At 38.0% G+C, this 17,605-nt stretch overlaps 1 long non-coding RNA gene across 1 annotated transcript; it reads left to right on the top strand.

Annotated features, from left to right (window-relative positions):
• Positions 1–15,662: 15,662 nt before the first annotated feature.
• On the top strand, positions 15,663–17,372 carry LOC131686264 (uncharacterized). The gene is made up of 4 exons (XR_009304951.1): positions 15,663–15,924; positions 15,984–16,367; positions 16,424–16,530; positions 16,591–17,372. It is a non-coding gene; the product is annotated as an uncharacterized LOC131686264 (long non-coding RNA).
• The last annotated feature ends 233 nt before the right edge of the window (positions 17,373–17,605 follow it).

Genomic DNA, 17,605 nt, shown 5'->3' on the forward strand with positions numbered 1-17,605 from the left:
TTTTAAATTGGTTTTAAGAGTGAAAATTAATTGATTTTAAATGATTTAATAATTTTGTCTCTATTTGGATCTTACTTTTTATGTGTTTGAAATGGTTGGTTTGTGAAGTTTTACTTAGAAGTATAAAATAACTAGTGTCCAAAATATGTCGTAAAAATAATAGGGTCAAATTATTTCGGAAACAGCTAGATTTTTTTTCGTAATAGCAGTGTGTTTATCAATTTAGAATAACTAAAATGAAAGTCAATGGAAATTATTCCAATTCAAAGTTTTTTTATGTTTCTCTATTGTAGGGTGAAAAGTAAAACTCGAACGTTCTGACAGAGGGGTTTTCCTAACAATGCCATTGCTAAGCATTTGCTAAGGAAATAAATCTAGTTGCGTCCTTCTCAAATGGTTCAAGTCCTAGTTTTAATCCACTTTTTAATGCAAACGTGAGACTTTATCAATTATTTTTTTGCGATTCGGTTTCGGTAAAACCGCGCGGTAGAAGCTCTTTCCCGCACCGCATCTGCGGGAAAAAGTGTCTCACCGCACCGCAGATTTTGCGGCGCGGGTGCGGCAAATACCGCGCGGTTGCGGTAATTACCGCAACCGCGACGAACCCTAATCGGAGTAATGTGGCAATATGTCAACAAACTAAAAAAAGACTATTTCACTACACTAACAGAAAACATTTATTCAGGACCAATTCAGTTTTTTTTTTCATACGGAATTAATTTCAATAAATAATTTTATATTGTACGGTAATCATGCTTTAGATTGAATTTTACATTTGTGTATTCTATTGGTCTATTGTGTGCGTTTCTTCTTTCCCTATCTTTCTTCTGTGTGTTTTTATTCTACTCTACCCCGCAGCTATATTGAATTCAACCAGGCAAGCGATGTAATAGCTATATAGCTATGGCTTATGATCCCGGATGGTTTTTTATAAGCATGTGCGTTTGGATGGTGCTTCCTAGAACGCAGTAACACGTGCACGTGGATCTATGGATCACTTTTTTGGGCGCGTCCCGAACAAAAGCGGGGTTCGAAAAACTGACCGGATGGAGGTCTTAGCTTTATTCACGGGCCGTCTTCTCTGGACGCCGCTTCACCAATACTGTTTTTAATGTACGGACTCACCGAATCTGCGGCGGATGAATGACGATGCTGCTGTTGCGTACGGGATAATGCAAAGGATGACTACCCTTCGTTGCTGGTTTCCAGGTGTTTCGAGTGACCGATATTGCGCGATATTCTCCGTATCGGCACGTGGTTCCAAGATGGCCACTGGAAGATTGGATACTTCCGATGAAGCGATTTCCTTGCGTCTCCACTTCCTTCCGGCGGAAAAAGCGTGAGCCTGGATGGTTCGTTCCACCGATTGCGGCGAGCAACGCAAAAGCGGTAGAGTGTGGCGATCGTACGGCTTCCATAGTTTTTTGTGCCTAGTGGAGTAGTAAATGATAACCTAGCGTGGCTATTCGAAGGATCGTTAGCTGCGAGTGGGGCCTTATTCGGGGGACGTATAATTCCGGTTGGTCATATTCCACCATGAAAATAATCCGACCGAAAAGTTATTTTCGATTTGTTTTCCTCCATCTATGACAGATGGAAGAAAACAAACCGTTGGACACACTAATACAGTTACAGATTGTCAAGTAATATTCAGTATGAGTGCTGCAATACTTGTTGAAGTGATTTCAAAACTTTTGACTTGTAGTGTTTATATACAAAATAGGAAAATAATTTCATATATGCACTTAGATTAGACGCGTTTTTCAGCATCGGTTACCGGCAGTGCACTGTGTGTGTATTGATACAGATCTACAGTCCAATATAGATTATTTCAGGTAAAAACGGATCGAAATCAATCGATCTTCCTCTGAACAGAGCTTCCGTTTAACTCATTCATTTTCCAATCTATTATCAGCAAAAATCTATCCAACCGACGATTCGACCTGTAATTGTAACAATTTCAAAGTGAAATACATAGCTTTACGCTCTACCACGTCAAAGCAAAAAATATAAATGTTTCTGCTTGAATACAGCATGAAAATTATCGTCTTGGACAACTTCGCAACACTGCTTGTCGAAGTGTGCAAACACACCTTGTCGATTCCCTTACCCTCTGGCGCTACTGATGCAGCTGCTAATGGATGTGGCCAGGATTTGCAGCAAACATTTCCGTTCCACACCACCGCTTCTGCGAAGAAGCTCTTGGGACAGCTAGGAATGGAAAGCTCTTCGGGCCCGGTTACGATTTGCAGCAGCAATGTGCTATCTCTTGTAGGTAGGCTAACAAGCCCCTTCCAGCATTTCTGCCGTACTATTGCCGCATTGCTTTGGTACTACCTTGGTAGGTGCTTCGCAATAGGGAGATAGGGTGATGTGCCTATTATGGCAGTAGAGCCTATTGTGACCCTATTTCGTACCCCTTGGTTTCGAACCAAGCATATGAGATAATGACAATATCGATTTGGCTAAAACAGGTGTGCAAAAAAAGCTCAAGTTATATTCTTTATTTGTTGTGCACATACGTATTCAGAACTATCCACTAAATCCAACTTTTAATTAAAACAAAATCACCTTATTGAAATATCTGCTGATCCGCCTCACTCGCGTAGTGAACCGAAACAGGACGCAACGGCGCTTAGCAAAATAAACACTTTCGAGCCAGCATTTACCGCCTCATATCTCGTTATTCCGGCACAAATATATTAAATATTGCACTGATATATACCTTTATTTTAGCTGGAGAACCTTTTTACGATTATTTCGCTTTAAAAGCACTCGTCAAACACTAGAATAGGCCTAGTGTTATAATAAGATAAAACTAAATACGGGGGTTCCTATTATTGGCATGTTTTGCTGATACACTACCACAATCAAAACCAACTTTTTGCATCCATCATACAGAAAAGAATCACCAGTGCGGCCAAACCAAAACATGAACTTGAAAACATAATGTTATGCAATTTCAGGTATAAGTAATCAATTATTTCAAGTTATTCAACTAATTGTTGATCGCAGATATTTTATTTTCATCTGCACATACAATTTGGATCGGGAGGAAGTAATGTGTGATGTGAACTTTATATTCCAGTTGTTAACTTTCGCATGGTTATTTCCTGCATGCGCAGTTCTGGGCGCTCTTCTACTAACAGCTGATGAGTTTCTTTCGTGTGCGTAATGTTTACGTTTGTTTTGATCGGCTGAAAAAAGCAGAATAATTCGTTTTACAAATCACGCGTTGGAGTCCATGATCTGGATACCTAGTTAGAATCGACGCAAATGAAATATGAGGCATTGCGTTTCAACTAGATTGTTTTTCGATGAGGTGGAAATCGGCACACCCATGAGGCGATAATTGGAACGTTCAGGTGGGAATAGATGCACAGAATAGAACATTTATTTTCATTTATGCTGAAAATTGAGACAATTCTGCCAAATAAGCATTATACAGATGTTTAAGAAACAATACACTGATACTTTATTCTGAAAAAGGTTATAGGTAATATGGCTTCTTTTTAAGTTATTCAAAAAATAGTGCGACCCTCTCCATAATGGTGCCAAAATAGGCTCATCACCCTACATACGAAATCGAATGGTTCATTGACTTTAGCTTCCTTCGGCAAAGATGCAAATGTTGTGCGTTGAACCGTGTGTGCTCTTTTCCTGTGCCATGTGTGGTGTTTGCTAGGAGGACTGGACTAAAAACAAGCACAGGACAGGACCAAGCACCAATGTTGTTCATTTGAAAATTCATCCACCGGGCTAAAATGGCTAAAATTGGAAGCCAGGTCCATTTGTTTGCTGCTTTCATTCCACTGTGGTAAACTGCCTTGTTATTGTCTGCCCTCAACCGAGGAACGTGGATGGATTGGTATTAGTTTGAGTGCACTTGGTGGAAAATCATCAGACGTGGATTAAAACTATTGTCTGCAGGGATTCGCTGGAGAATTCCACGTCAGATAGCAGTTCGAGCGTGCTAGTGCCGAGCCTGTACCTACTGTTTGCTCTCTACTCTGAACGTTGCAATCAAGTGTAGGCTGTTGAAATTTGCATGTTGATTTTCGTCGGTTCAACGCAGTGTGCAGGCGAATTGAAAAGGGACACATTGAAGAGCAAATAGATGAATTGATTGGTGAACTGGGATCTGTCCGGTTCGATATTACATACATTACATGCTGTTGTATGATTTCCATCGTAACAACCTATTAAAAGTTGATGTGCAAGAATCAAGGAACGAGGCTGACATTTAGGTTGATTTTGCTAGAACTTTTTCAGCACCGTTGAGAATATATGAACCAATAAATAATGATTTGTTTATTTAAAAAAAAATATTCAACGAGCTAATCATTATTAATTGTTCAAGAAAAAAATCTGTTAAGAGATAATTTCACTAAAATTGCACTAATCTAACAAATGCTGAGTATAAAAAATTCACCAATTTGCGTTCAGTCTTTCGGGTGATAGGTGGTGCTTAAATGTAGGAAATATCTTTCTCGCCTAAGGCAATGTACAAACTGTATCTACATTGAGCGAAAAAACTATAAGAACAAACGAAATTATTCTTTTGTGCAAATGTGATTTTATTTGCATAAGTGTTTAGTATACTGGTTCAATTTTTGACTTTTATCTCCACCAGGCGCTACTGATTCCTTTTATGGCCCTTAATAATTGTGCACATTTTGGTACCGATCGGTTGTGTCTACGGACTCTCCAAAAAATTCAAAGTTTATATGGAAATTATTATGGAAAATCGGTTAAAATTGAAAATGGATTCTTAAAAAATCACCTCATCAATCAATTCATGAGAGCACTATATACTTCTAAAGGTATTGTTCTACTGAACACATTTGTGGAACATTGGAAGTTTGTAAAAATTCGCCGAGAAAAGTTATTAACTGAAGAAGCAGCATGACTTCAAAACAAGTGGATTTTATTATTAATCATAGCAACCCTGTTTGAATAACTGCATCTGCCATACGGGAGCGGTGGGTAGTAAGTCTAGTTTACACTTGTATAGCGATTCGCTTCCAATTTCACGACTAACGATTGATTAGTCGTGAAATTGGAAGCAGAATTCATAAATAAAAATAAAATAGCTCGCCATAATCTTTGAAAATTGGGTGAAAGCTGTGCATCCATTGAAGGATCGGAGAATCCCCCATTAGTTTCAGAACGAGCAAAACGACAAATTAGGTGTTTGGCCATCAACCGATGAACTTCTGCAAGTGATATTCTGTTCCAAAGCGTCGATTGCAGAAAATACTAGATCATTAAGCGCTCAGAAGGAGCATTACTTACTAGGGCATTGCAAAAAAAAAATTTTTTTTGAATTCTCAAAGGCCCCCCCTCTCATATTGTGACAAATGTCAAAGTAAGCTCAGATGCCAAATTTCACATCATTTGGACAATTTTAAACCCCCGCCCACTTTTTTGAAATTGGTACTATGGGAAAATATGGAGGAAAAATACATTAAATGCTATAACTTTTGAAGTAGCAATCAGAAAACAACAATTTATACCTCTTTTGAAAGGAAATAATCTTAGTATTTAAATGGAGATACTTTTGTTTCTAGGAAAATACGGAAAAGTGGGGTACTGGGTCATTTTGGCCCCAAAATCCCCTATTTGTTATGATTTTTCTGCTCCGTGATGCAAATCATACATTTTTTGTAGTTTTTCTAATGTGAGAAAATCTCAAAAATCGAGCCTTTTTGACCTTTGTCCGAATACGAGAAGTAGGGGTTAAATGGCCTTTTGTCATTCATATTAAACTTCATCATTTTCTCGTGAACATATCTCTATTATTCTTCACTCTATTTTCATAAACTATACCTTGTTGAACGTGGAAAATCCTTAGGATTATAACAAAAATAGATTCGTTACCGGTAAAATTCAGGAACATCAAATTATTTGACATATAGTGTCGATTTCACATTTTTATCATAACATCGCACATATTAACTCCATTTAACAACAAAATTCTTATTTAATTTACTACTTTTAGTGTAAAATATGCTTAGGGATCACATGAGAAAAGTTTCATTCCTAGAAAATAGGGGAAGTTGAGGTATTAGGACAAATAATGAAAAAAATGAGATTTGTAGAGTAAATATCAAAAAGTTTGATGTTTCTGAATTTTACCTCTAAAATTTTTATTTTTGTTTTATTCCTCAGAATTTTACACGTTCAATAAGTTACATTTTATGAAAATTGAATGAAGAATAATAGAGATATATGCATGAGAAAATGATAAAATTTAATATGAATGACAAAAAGCCCTATAACTCCAACTTCTCGTATTCGGACTAAGGTCAAAAGGGTTCCGTTCAATTTCTGAGATTTTCTCACATTAGAAAAACTACAAAATATGTATGATTTGCATCACGGAGCAAAAAAATCATTTAAAATAGGGGATTTTGGGGCCAAAATGATCCAGTATCCCACTTTCCCGTATTTTTCTAGAAACAAAAATATCTCCATTCAAATACTTAAATTATTTCCTTTCAAAAGAGGTATAAATTGTAATTTTCTGATTGCTACTTCAAAAGTTATAGCATTAAATGTATTTTTCCTCTATATCTTCCCATAGTACCAATTTCAAAAAATTTCAAGCGAGGTGGGCGGGGGTCTAAAATAGTCCAAATGATGTGAAATTTGCCATCTGAGCTTACTTTGGCATTTGTCACAATATGAGAGGGGGGGGGCCTTTGAGAATTCAAAAAAAAGTTTTTTTTGCAATGCACTATTACTTACCTTACCGTTCAAGCTAGAGCCTTGTTGTCTCTTGTTCTATGCAGAAGCCGTCTCCACTTCACTCGGTCCATTGCTGCTTGTCGCCAGCCTCGCAGTTTTCGAAGGGTCCGCAGATCGTCCTCTATCTGGTCGACCCACCGTGCTCACTGTGCGCCCCGTCTTCTTGTATCTGTAGGGTCGCTCTCAAGAACCATCTTCACCGGTTCGTTGTTCGGCATTCTTACAACGTGTCCAGTCCACCGCAAACGTCCTATTTTCGCGATATGCGCGATGGATGGTTCTTCCAGCAGCTAATGCAACGCATGGTTCATTCGCCTGCGCCACGTTTCGTCTTCCATCTGAACGCCACCTTAGATGGTATGCAACACCTTTCGTTCAAAAACTCCAAGGGCGCGTTGGTCCTCCACGAGCATAGTCCAGCTCTCGTAGAGGAGCGTCTTGTAGATGATCTACTTCGTGCGGCGGCGAATTTTGTTCGACCGGAGCGTCTTCCGGAGTCCAAAGTAGGCACAATTTCCCGCCAAGATCCGTCACTGAATTTCTCTGCTGATATCATTGTCGGCGGTTACCAGTGAGTTCAAATACACGTATTCGTCGAACATTTCGATATCGTCACCGTCAATCCGAAATCGGGATGAGAGGTTCACATTGTCGTCTCTAGAACCACTTCCTCTCATGTATTTTGTCTTCGAAACGTTGATGGCAAGTCCAATCCTGCTGGCTTCAGCTTTCAGTCTGATATACGTTTCCGACATCGCCTAAAAGTTCCGAGCCATTATGTCAATGTCGTCGGCGAAGCTAAGAAGCTGGATAGACTAAATGAAGATCGTGCTACTCGTGTCTATCCCCGCTCTCCTTATTACACCTTCTAACGCAACGTTGAACAGCAGACACGATAGACTACCACCTTACCCTAACCCTCTTCGAGATTCATAGGGACTCGAGAGTGCCCCTGATACTCGAACAACGTACATCACCCGATCCATCGTGGCTTTGACTTATCGTGTTTGCTTATCCGGAAAACCGTACTCGTGCATTATCTGCCATAGCTGTCAAACGCCGATTTGATATCGATGAACAAATGATGTGTGGGCACGTTGTATTCGCGGCACTTCTGCAGAACCTGCCAAATCGCGAATATTTGGTCCGTGATGGCGCGGGAATTCATGAATCCCGCTTGGTAGTGTCCCACGAACGCCCTTGAAAATGGTGACAATCGGTGGCAACGAATTTGGGAGAGAACCTTGTGGGCGGCGCTAAGTAGTGTGATCGCGCGGTAGTTGCAGCAATTGTAGATTAGGCAAACGACCCCCTCCATCCACTCCTCCGGAAGAATCTCCTACTCCCAAATTTTGGCGATTACCGAGTGCAGCGATCTAGCCAGTGTTTCACCACCGTATTTTAAAAGCTCGCTGGGTAGTTGATCTACACCGGCAGCTTTGTTGTTTTTCAGCCGACCGATCTCCTCCTCGACTTCTTGGAGATCAGAGGCCGGCAGCCTACCCTAGTAACTTTCTTCTTAGTGCTTCTTTCTCCGGAGGACCGAGGTTTGCCTGTTCCGAGCTTGTTTGTATCGCTCCACATTCTGTCTCGTTCCGTGCTGAAAAATCCTCGCCCTTGTTGCATTCTTCTCCTCTATTAACTACTTACATTCGTCACCGAACCAGTCGTTTCCTCGATTCGGAATCGCTGTACCCAGTGCCGCTATAGCAGTACTTCCTATGGCATTACATTATTAAATAATAAAATTAAATTACTAAGCGATGGTTTTTGTTGAAAACATAATTTTATCCTTATAATTATTTTTTACAATAGTTTTTAATAGTCACTCAAACTTTGAAAACTTTTTCCGAGGCCCGGGGGTCCGAGCCTCATATACAATTCAACTTAGCTCGCTAGAATTCAGTGTTTATTCCTCACTCACCAGTTTTCAATAACAAAAATTAGACCAAAGGGTTTCAAACAGCATTGATTACATGCCACTCTCGAAAAAAAATTACCTGGGTTACTTCATAGTTATAAAGATTATTCCTTCAAAAAATCCTTTTTTGTTAACCACTTTTTTGGGATATATTACAATCTACCATGTACGCTCACTAGCGCCGCATAGTGAGAGTATCCCAAACTAACTGTCACCATCAAGCAGTCCTTGACATCGTGAGCAACTTTGCTGAAAACACCACCCTTCTAAATTGCCATCATTTGGAGACACTGATATAAAAATATGGGTGATCACTAGCGCCGCCTAGCTGTCCGTTTGTGAACGATTACGCTTCATTGCGGTATGGTGTACGGATTTTTTCGTCATAGTCGTCAGAGCTTAGTCTAAACATATGATACCTTTTCCATTTAACATTGAGGTCAATGTGTAAAGGTCACTTTATCTGTTCGTCCTTGGGCAAAAGCTTGTTTTGGTTAAAAGTACTAGCTCATGGACATAGACTAGAGCTTCCATTTCCCGACGGTTTTCAGCTTCCCGGGATTCGGGAAATAAATAAGGAATCCCGGGAATTCAGAAGCAAAATGAAAAAGTGAATGATTTTCTTGAAAACAAAAAAAAATTGAAGTTTTCAAATCCACTTGATTGCATGGATAATATCCATTGGATATCTGTCCACATCATTGAATTATTTGATAACTCGTCATTCAATTTGCACAACAACTTCGTTTGATGATTTTTCTTGGAAATATGTGTAACCTAAGTTTCGGTAATTACGATTGCGATTTGGGACGATATAATTAACGCAGCTGCTGAAGTTACTGTCCAAAATTGTAATTCGTATCAAAACATTTCGATGGAATGTAATCAATTTAATGCAAAGCCCCTTCTTTAGTAATCCTGAATGAAAATCAAGCAGATAATGGACGAACTGTGCAGCGATGGCTAAAGTTAATCATCGATTTCCGAGCATCTGGATTGCTTGACCTTAAGGCTCTTCAAAAATCCTGCCTGCATCCTTGAAAGCGACATTCAAAGAGCTTGGACGCGCATGATATTGGACACACTGATAATATATATTCGTAAATATAATAAAATCGATCGTGCAAATTTTACACATTTATTGTACACTGCACGAATGTTATCGTTGATAACGACATTATTTTTCGCGAATGAAACGAAATGTTTCGTTTATTCTAATAAACGTTTATGTATATCGAATGACTTCATTGCTCTCACGAATTTATTTCGTTCATCTTAGGAAAGTTTTCGTATTCATTAGCATATTATTTTTTCAATCGATATTTTTGGATCGATGTTTGACAACAACGATTTTTTTAACTAATTAAAAGAATCGATCTGGCAAAATCGATTTTATTTTAGCCTACTTACCTCCATTGAGGACTAGAAAGATTGTGGTTTGAAGTAATGGCCGCTTGATGAATGAAAGTTTTCGTAAATTTTACATGTTTAGTGAACATTTGCAGGACGACGTTGATAACGACTTTATTTTTTGTGAATGAAATAAAATGATTCGTTTATTTTAATAAATGTTTATGTATATGATGAACGATTTCGTTGGTGGCGCGAATTCCTTAAGTTTATCTTAGAAAAGTTTTCGTATTTATTAGCCTTTTATTGTTTTCAGTTGATCATTCGGGATCGATTTGACAACATAGCTTTTTTTATTTAAAAAAATCGATGTGGTTAAATCGATTTTACTGTGATATGAAGAAATGACAGCTTGATGAACGAAAGTTTTCGTAAATTTTATTCAGTGTACATTGCACGAATGTAATCGTTGACAGCGGCATTATTTTTCGTGAATGAAACGAAATGTTTCGTTTATTTTAATAAACGTTTATGTGTATTACAAACGATTTCGTTGGTCGCATTCGATCTTTTAGGATCAATGTTTGACAGCACCGATTTTTTATTAATTAAAGGGATCGATCTGGTAAATTCGATTCTATTTCAACCTGTTCATCAATATTGAGGACTAGAAAGATTATGGTGTGAAGAAATGGACGCTTGATGAACAAAAGTTTTAGTAAATTTTACTTATCTAGTGTACATGGCACGAATGTTATTGTTGAAAACGACATTACTTTTCGTGAATGAAACGAAATGTTTTGTTCATTTTAATAAACGTTTGTGTATATTACGAACAATCTCGTTGGTCGCACGAATTCATTTCGTTCATCTAAAAGAAGTTTTCGTATTAAGTAGCATACTATTTTGGCTTTGCTCCGACAGAGAAAGCTCAAACTAATTCATACAAAACCAACGAGCAGTTCGCGATGGCTCAACTGAATCCGTAGTGCTCCGGATTCTGGAACAACTGGAAGCGAAAGAGGTTCAGGAAATCTTCCTGAAACCGACGAACACGGATACAGCTACTAAATAGTCAGACCGAGACGGTCGTTATGATCAATAATTATCTGACGTATAGCAACAATAACTCCATATTGAAGCTTTTTGATGTTGACGGTTTGACGAATAATGCTCGTAAATATAAAGATATTCGTATATAACAGCGAACAATTCGTTTGCCGAACGAATCTGTTTCGTAATAAACCAACGAAAGTCGTTTCGTGGTTTTCACGAAAAATTAGTAACAAAAAATAAATGTGTTTCAATAGAATTACGAACGATTCATGACATGTACGAAAAATTCGTATATTTTATGGAAATTTGCTGTACGCAACTAATGTCTAGCGATTTACGAATATATTCTATCAGTGCAAATACAGTGTTCTGTAATTCTTTTTATACATTCCAAATTTTAAATATATGAACATGACAAATTGCAATAATTCACGATAAAACAGATGTTACAATTCCGGTATAAAAATTAAACGAAATATGAATGAATGAACCGACCAAATATTTCTGCAGACGTTCTAGAAACATTCCTTATAAGTGTTTGTGTTAAGCACGATTTCTCTACAAGCCATCCCAATGTATTAAACAACATTCAAGATCTAATTATTAAAATAAACTGTTAAGATATCTGATCAATCGGCTCATCGGTTGCAGAGTTATCGTTCGCACCACTAACGCCAATGTAAGGAAAAGCTTCGATACAACGGCTTTTTTTATTTTTGCATGAAAATATGAATATTCTTTAGCAGTGACTTAAGAAAGGCTTGGACTACACACCTGAAAAAATGACGAAAAAATATCTGCGAGCTTAAAGATATATTGTCCATTAGGGTGGGACAAAAAATAGATTCCAGCTCCGAGCAACTTTTTAGGTACTATTTGGGTCCTAGAACAACTTTGCAAATTCTTAGCTCGATCGGTGAAACTATATTTTTGCGCCCACTGTTTAACGTTTACATGGGATTTTGTATGGGAAAGGTAACTTTTACAAAATAATTCCTCCAGGAGTCGCCCATTACTTCCTAAAAATAAATCGTTATGTGGTTTGTATAGGAAATTTAACAAAGAAAAAAAGTCTCGAAAACCACGAAACGATATGATGCTTGAGAAAAAAGTTATTAAGCAGAAACCGATTGATGCTCTGACGATTGATAAAATATTCATTTTTTCTAGCACCACTGCTGTTGGTTGCCCAATTATACGCAATTTTGTTTTAATCCTCTCTTAACGTATCTAAATCGTTTATCTATACTATTTGGCCACTTCGCAAGGTTTTGAGGGATAAATTGAGGCTTCTTTTGTACATAATAAGAGAAAGTTAAAAATTTTGTATATAATAGAACCGTCAGAAGCAGTGATGCTATGAAAAGTGAAATTTTCATCAATCTTCAGGACATCCATCGGTTTTTGCTTAATAACTTTTTCCACAAGCATCAGATCGATTTGCAGTCTTCTAGACTTTGTTTCCTTGACAAATTTCCTATAAAAATCAGACATCTGTTTATTTTTAGAAGATAATGGGCGACTCTTGGAAGAATTAATTTGCAAAAGACAATTTTCCCATATGAAATCCCACGTAAACTTTAAACCGTGGGCGCAAAAATATAGTTTCACCGATCGAGCTAAAAATTTGCAGTTGTTCTGGGAGCTAAATGGGACCCAAAAAGTTACTCGGAGCCAAATTTTATTTTTTTCATATAACCATGTCCCACTCTATTGTCCATTGATCTGCAAATCCGTTGAAAAAACATAATTTGCATTGACTACTCACTCCAAATATTTTCCGATCAAGATATTTCCTACATAATTTTATTTTTTTGCAGAACCTAAACCTTTTGTAAAAATTCAAAAAAAATCCCAAGAAAACACAATTTCTAGGGAATCAGGAATCCCGGGAAATCCAAAAATCTCGGGATGGAAGCTATAGCATAGATCTCCCTTTGCACCAGCTTCCATGCCAAATTTTCTCCGTTCCGTAACTCCTTTTGCTGAATAAGTCCTATTGTAGGTGTCTATTATTGTCTTCTCTTTTTTATGTAGGGTAAACATGTTCAATACACTCCCCTTAAACAACAATAGCTATACTTCACCATTCGACACTATGATCTTCGCACCAACTACTCTAGTGTATTGTTATATTAGGTAGAAATTAGTATTAGTATTAGTGATACAAGTATTATTAAACATTTTTTAACAGGTCAAAATGCCCCAATTAAAATGTAATATGCCCCACATGATCTTATAAACCGTTAGGGATAGACATTCAGTATCTTTGGAACAAATTCTCTTCAATAAGCGCCCTTCATTTTGGGGGAAACAAACTTAGGGTGGTCCTCTCGGTTTTTGAAATAAAAAAAATATCTCCTGAATGGAAAAAGATAGAAGAATACAACCTTCTAAAGAAGTGTAGAGAAATCAATTTTGAGTAACTTTGTTGAAAATGTCGAAACTCTATCTTCAACTTTTTTACATTTTAACGACATTCAATTAGCTAGAGATTACTGGGTAGGGAAAGTTATGAAAGTTAGAGCCATAGTATTCAAGTGAGAGCAAGGATGTGAAGTAAACAGGTCGGAAAACTAGAAATGGCAGGGTCATTAGAACAGGCTTAATATCGTGCGGGCTTAATCTTTGTCTTCTGTTAATGAGGGTCGAACTTAGGCAGTATAACAACGAATCATTTCCCTTGTTTCGTTTAGGGTGACTCTTAAAAAATCAGTTTTTTAAATATAACATCTTTGAAGTAGATTTCTCGTGAAAGTCGACTTCGGACACCATTTAGCTCTTACAAATGCGCACATTTCTTCTTCAGAGACCAAATCAGTAACTTTTATATAAACAGAGTTATTGATGATTTTATGATCAAAATTCGACATTTGCTAAGGTAAATAACTCCGAAGGTGGCAAAAAGTGGCAATCAATGTTATGACCATCTGATAGTATTTTAAAAAGACTACAAAAGGGGCACATGGGTTGTCTCCTAGCGACTTTTCACATAAAATGGTTGCTTATAAACTCCCTCTGTTATAAAGAATGTATGCGGTATTAAGAGTAGTGTTGTCATATCTTTCAGTTAATTAGTTTTAATTACCTTTAAGTTGTAAAGTGTTTAAAAGTTGGCGTTTTTGATGAAGTTTTTGTTAATTATCTCAAAATAATGAATTATGATTATAGCAATATCTATTATCCAAAAATTGGATTATAGAACGATTCATAATTTGTTCTTCAACATCATATTCCTATCTCTTCTCGTTTCTTTGTAATTTCCCTTGTAAGACTCTAATCTAAAAAATATGCTTTATACTGTTATTAGCAAGGCTTCATTGGAAATCTGAAAAAAATACCTTTCGATGTATGTACACCCAAAACACGAACCGTATGATTTACGTGCGAATAAGCATGATTCTAATGGGATTTTTGCATTGTAACTGGTATAATGCATATAAAGCGATATTGGCCAGGGACGAAAATGCATGAAATGCCGATTATGCCGTAGAAACATACACAAACCCACAATTGGGAATGTATTCGTGAATTCAGCCACATCAGAGTATAAGTTTTAAAATAAGCTTCACTAATACACATGTAAAGAACATCTTCACTCGTATACATGTGTTCTCTAAAAATACTAATACACGCTCAAGAACCTCTTTCTATTTCGCCTTTCCATTGATTGCTTGCATCTTGCAGAGAGTAGCACACGGTAATCATTAAATTGTTGGGATGTGGGTAATGTTTCTGGGATGATATTATGATAAACTTTCGGCTTTCTCTCAACCCTCAATATGCCAGCGGTATGGAAGTTCTAGCCGCTAGACAGTGATGCATTTTATTAATGTTTGATGAATAATTAAACGCACTACAAGCAGGAGAAAGTTACCCATATGGGATCATTGGGCCAACGGCCAACAAGTGAGTTGAACTTTTGTTCTGTAAAAGCCGTTCACTAATCATTTCTGGTATTCCCCATTGCGACAGTATTTTTAAAAGTTAGATATCGTAGCAATATTTGGCGTTAAACGCATTTACGTGTAAAGCAACATAAACTATAAGGGCAGTGATGAGTTTGGTTTTGCATTTTTAAACAGAATTGGTATTTGCTCATTTCAATAGTGTGCATGTCAGCTCGAGCATGCGAATTCAGTTCACTGCATCGCCCTGGTCAACGATCATCAAAAATCAACTTGAGCACAAATCTTGTGCGTTTTTTTCAAAAAGGCATATCTACAATGAGTGACTCTCTTTGTCTACTTTCTCTTTCAAATTATTATGGCGTCACTATAGCACTTTTCACTTATTTTACAGTATAGATCGAAAGACGGTGGTTTTGACTAGCCTATTATGCAAAGAGTTGAGAGATAAATGTTAAAGCGACCGAATTATTAGTAGAAGGGAAAGTAATCAAAGAGAGTCACTCATTGTAGATATGTCGTTTTGAATAAAAGGTCTAGAAATCATTTGCTTCCACTTTCCTCTGAAGCATGGAATGAGAGAGCGATAGTTTTACTGCATAGACAATTCGCTGCGCGAAAATATTGTGTATTTCACACACCATCGTGAATAGCTAAACTACACACACATTTATAGAGTTTTCGATTGAAGGAACTGGTGGAGTTTTCTGCACTGAAATTGCACTTTTCTTGCAGAAGTGTTGTCAAAACGCCGACACCATGTTCCATTGATTGGAACTGCAATAAAAAAGTGCAATTCCAGTGCAATTTCGGGGCAGAGATTTGGCACCGAAAAAATTGTCGGTGGAGCCAGTGCACTCACCAACACAGACCAACACCAATCACGCAAACGTCAAAGCAATGTTCAAAATGGATGGGTAAACAAACCGGTTATCGCAGGTAAATGAATATAACTTGGTTTTATTTATTTTAAATAATGTTATTTGTTATAATTACAGAAAACGACAGGGATAGTACCCTTCTGTCGGAATCGTATTTGGTGCTCATTGGTTTGCAGGCTTTAGACTTCAATTCTGTCAACTAGAGGTATGCGTTTTATTGATTAGTGGCTCCCGTTTCCCGGACGTGGATTACAACCGAAGGCTGGAATTTCCCCAAAATAGCGGTTCCGAAGCGGCGATCATCTCCAGAGCCGCCACCACCTCTACGTAAAGAAGCAGTTCAGTGTGAACCAAAAAAGGGAACCGTCGAACAAGACGAAACCGTCGCCCGTTATCACTATCAACGAGAAGGATTACCAGGTTCTGAAAAGCTCGGTTCCGGTGGCTCCAGTTTAGTTTTCGGCCAAACAAATGGGGACGGGCGTTGAATGAGCGTTGAAGGTAGGTGTTCGGGAAGGAATAATTTCAAGAAAATATCTCAAACCCATTGTTTTCAGTTGGTGAAGCTCGAAGGCGATTCCAGCATAGTAGAAGGCTACTTAAACGGAACGAAACTGTTGGCGAAATTGCAAGGGAATGAAAATGTAGTAGCGCTGTATGACTAGTGAGTATTTATAGAATAAAAACAGTTACATGTAATCTAATCGAAACGATGAACTTTTAGTTGTCATGTTCCGGAGTCTAACCAACTAAACCTGGTAATGGAAAAGGGTGATAATTATCTGCACAAAATCCTGCAAAGCTACCGCAAGGATATCCCGCTGTACACGGTCATGCATATTTGGTACCAGATAGTGCAGTGTGTGCACTACATTCACGAGCACGGTGTCATCAATCTGAATCTCAAACCGGCTAACTTTCTGATGGCAACCTGATTGACTTTGGCATCGCCAGCAATATCTCCTTCGACTCCACCAGTATTATGAAGTTTTCCCAAGCGGGCATATTCAACTATATCAGCCCGGAAGCTCTGATTGACACTTGCACGGAGAATCTGATCACTGGGGTGCATACTGTATTTACTGCTGTATAAGAGGACTCCATTTGCCCACATCAAGAACAACTACAAGGTAAATGTTATCAACAAACCCAACACGACTATTGATTTTCCGACGTTGCCCAGTTATTATCCGCCGACTTCGCTCGAAATGCTGCAGCGATGTCTCAAGTACGATCCAAAGCCGAGAGCTTTGACGGCGGATTTGCTCGACTAGCCGTTTGATATGGTGATTGGGAAATGATGCTGTAACAACTTTACATATGTGTATGTCTTATTTTATTTGGAACGAAATATATTATGTATTTACGTATTTGATTGGTTGTTTTCCACACCTCTTCCATCAGATCTTTGAGTGTGACCTCCTCCAAGTTCTCTTTTAGCTTTTCTTCCGGCATTCGCGCTACATGTTGGTATACTTGGTACAGTTCGTGGTGGCAGAAATCACTAACGAACCGATACATACACAGGAGTAAGATGTTGCGAAAGTGGCTTGGAATTCTAATGGTCGATGTTCTAGATCCTCTGCATAACCGACTCGAGTCGCAAGGAACCAATTTGCCGGGAGTGACACCACTGCTTGATGAGTAGCATTCATGGAATGCATCTAGTAAATAGTGGAATACTGTTAGTTCAGAACCTTCGGAAAGAATTCATGGTTTGGTTCAGAAGCAGAACAGGA

This window comes from Topomyia yanbarensis, chromosome 2 (assembly GCF_030247195.1).
Source record: "Topomyia yanbarensis strain Yona2022 chromosome 2, ASM3024719v1, whole genome shotgun sequence".
Lineage (NCBI taxonomy): Eukaryota > Metazoa > Arthropoda > Insecta > Diptera > Culicidae > Topomyia > Topomyia yanbarensis.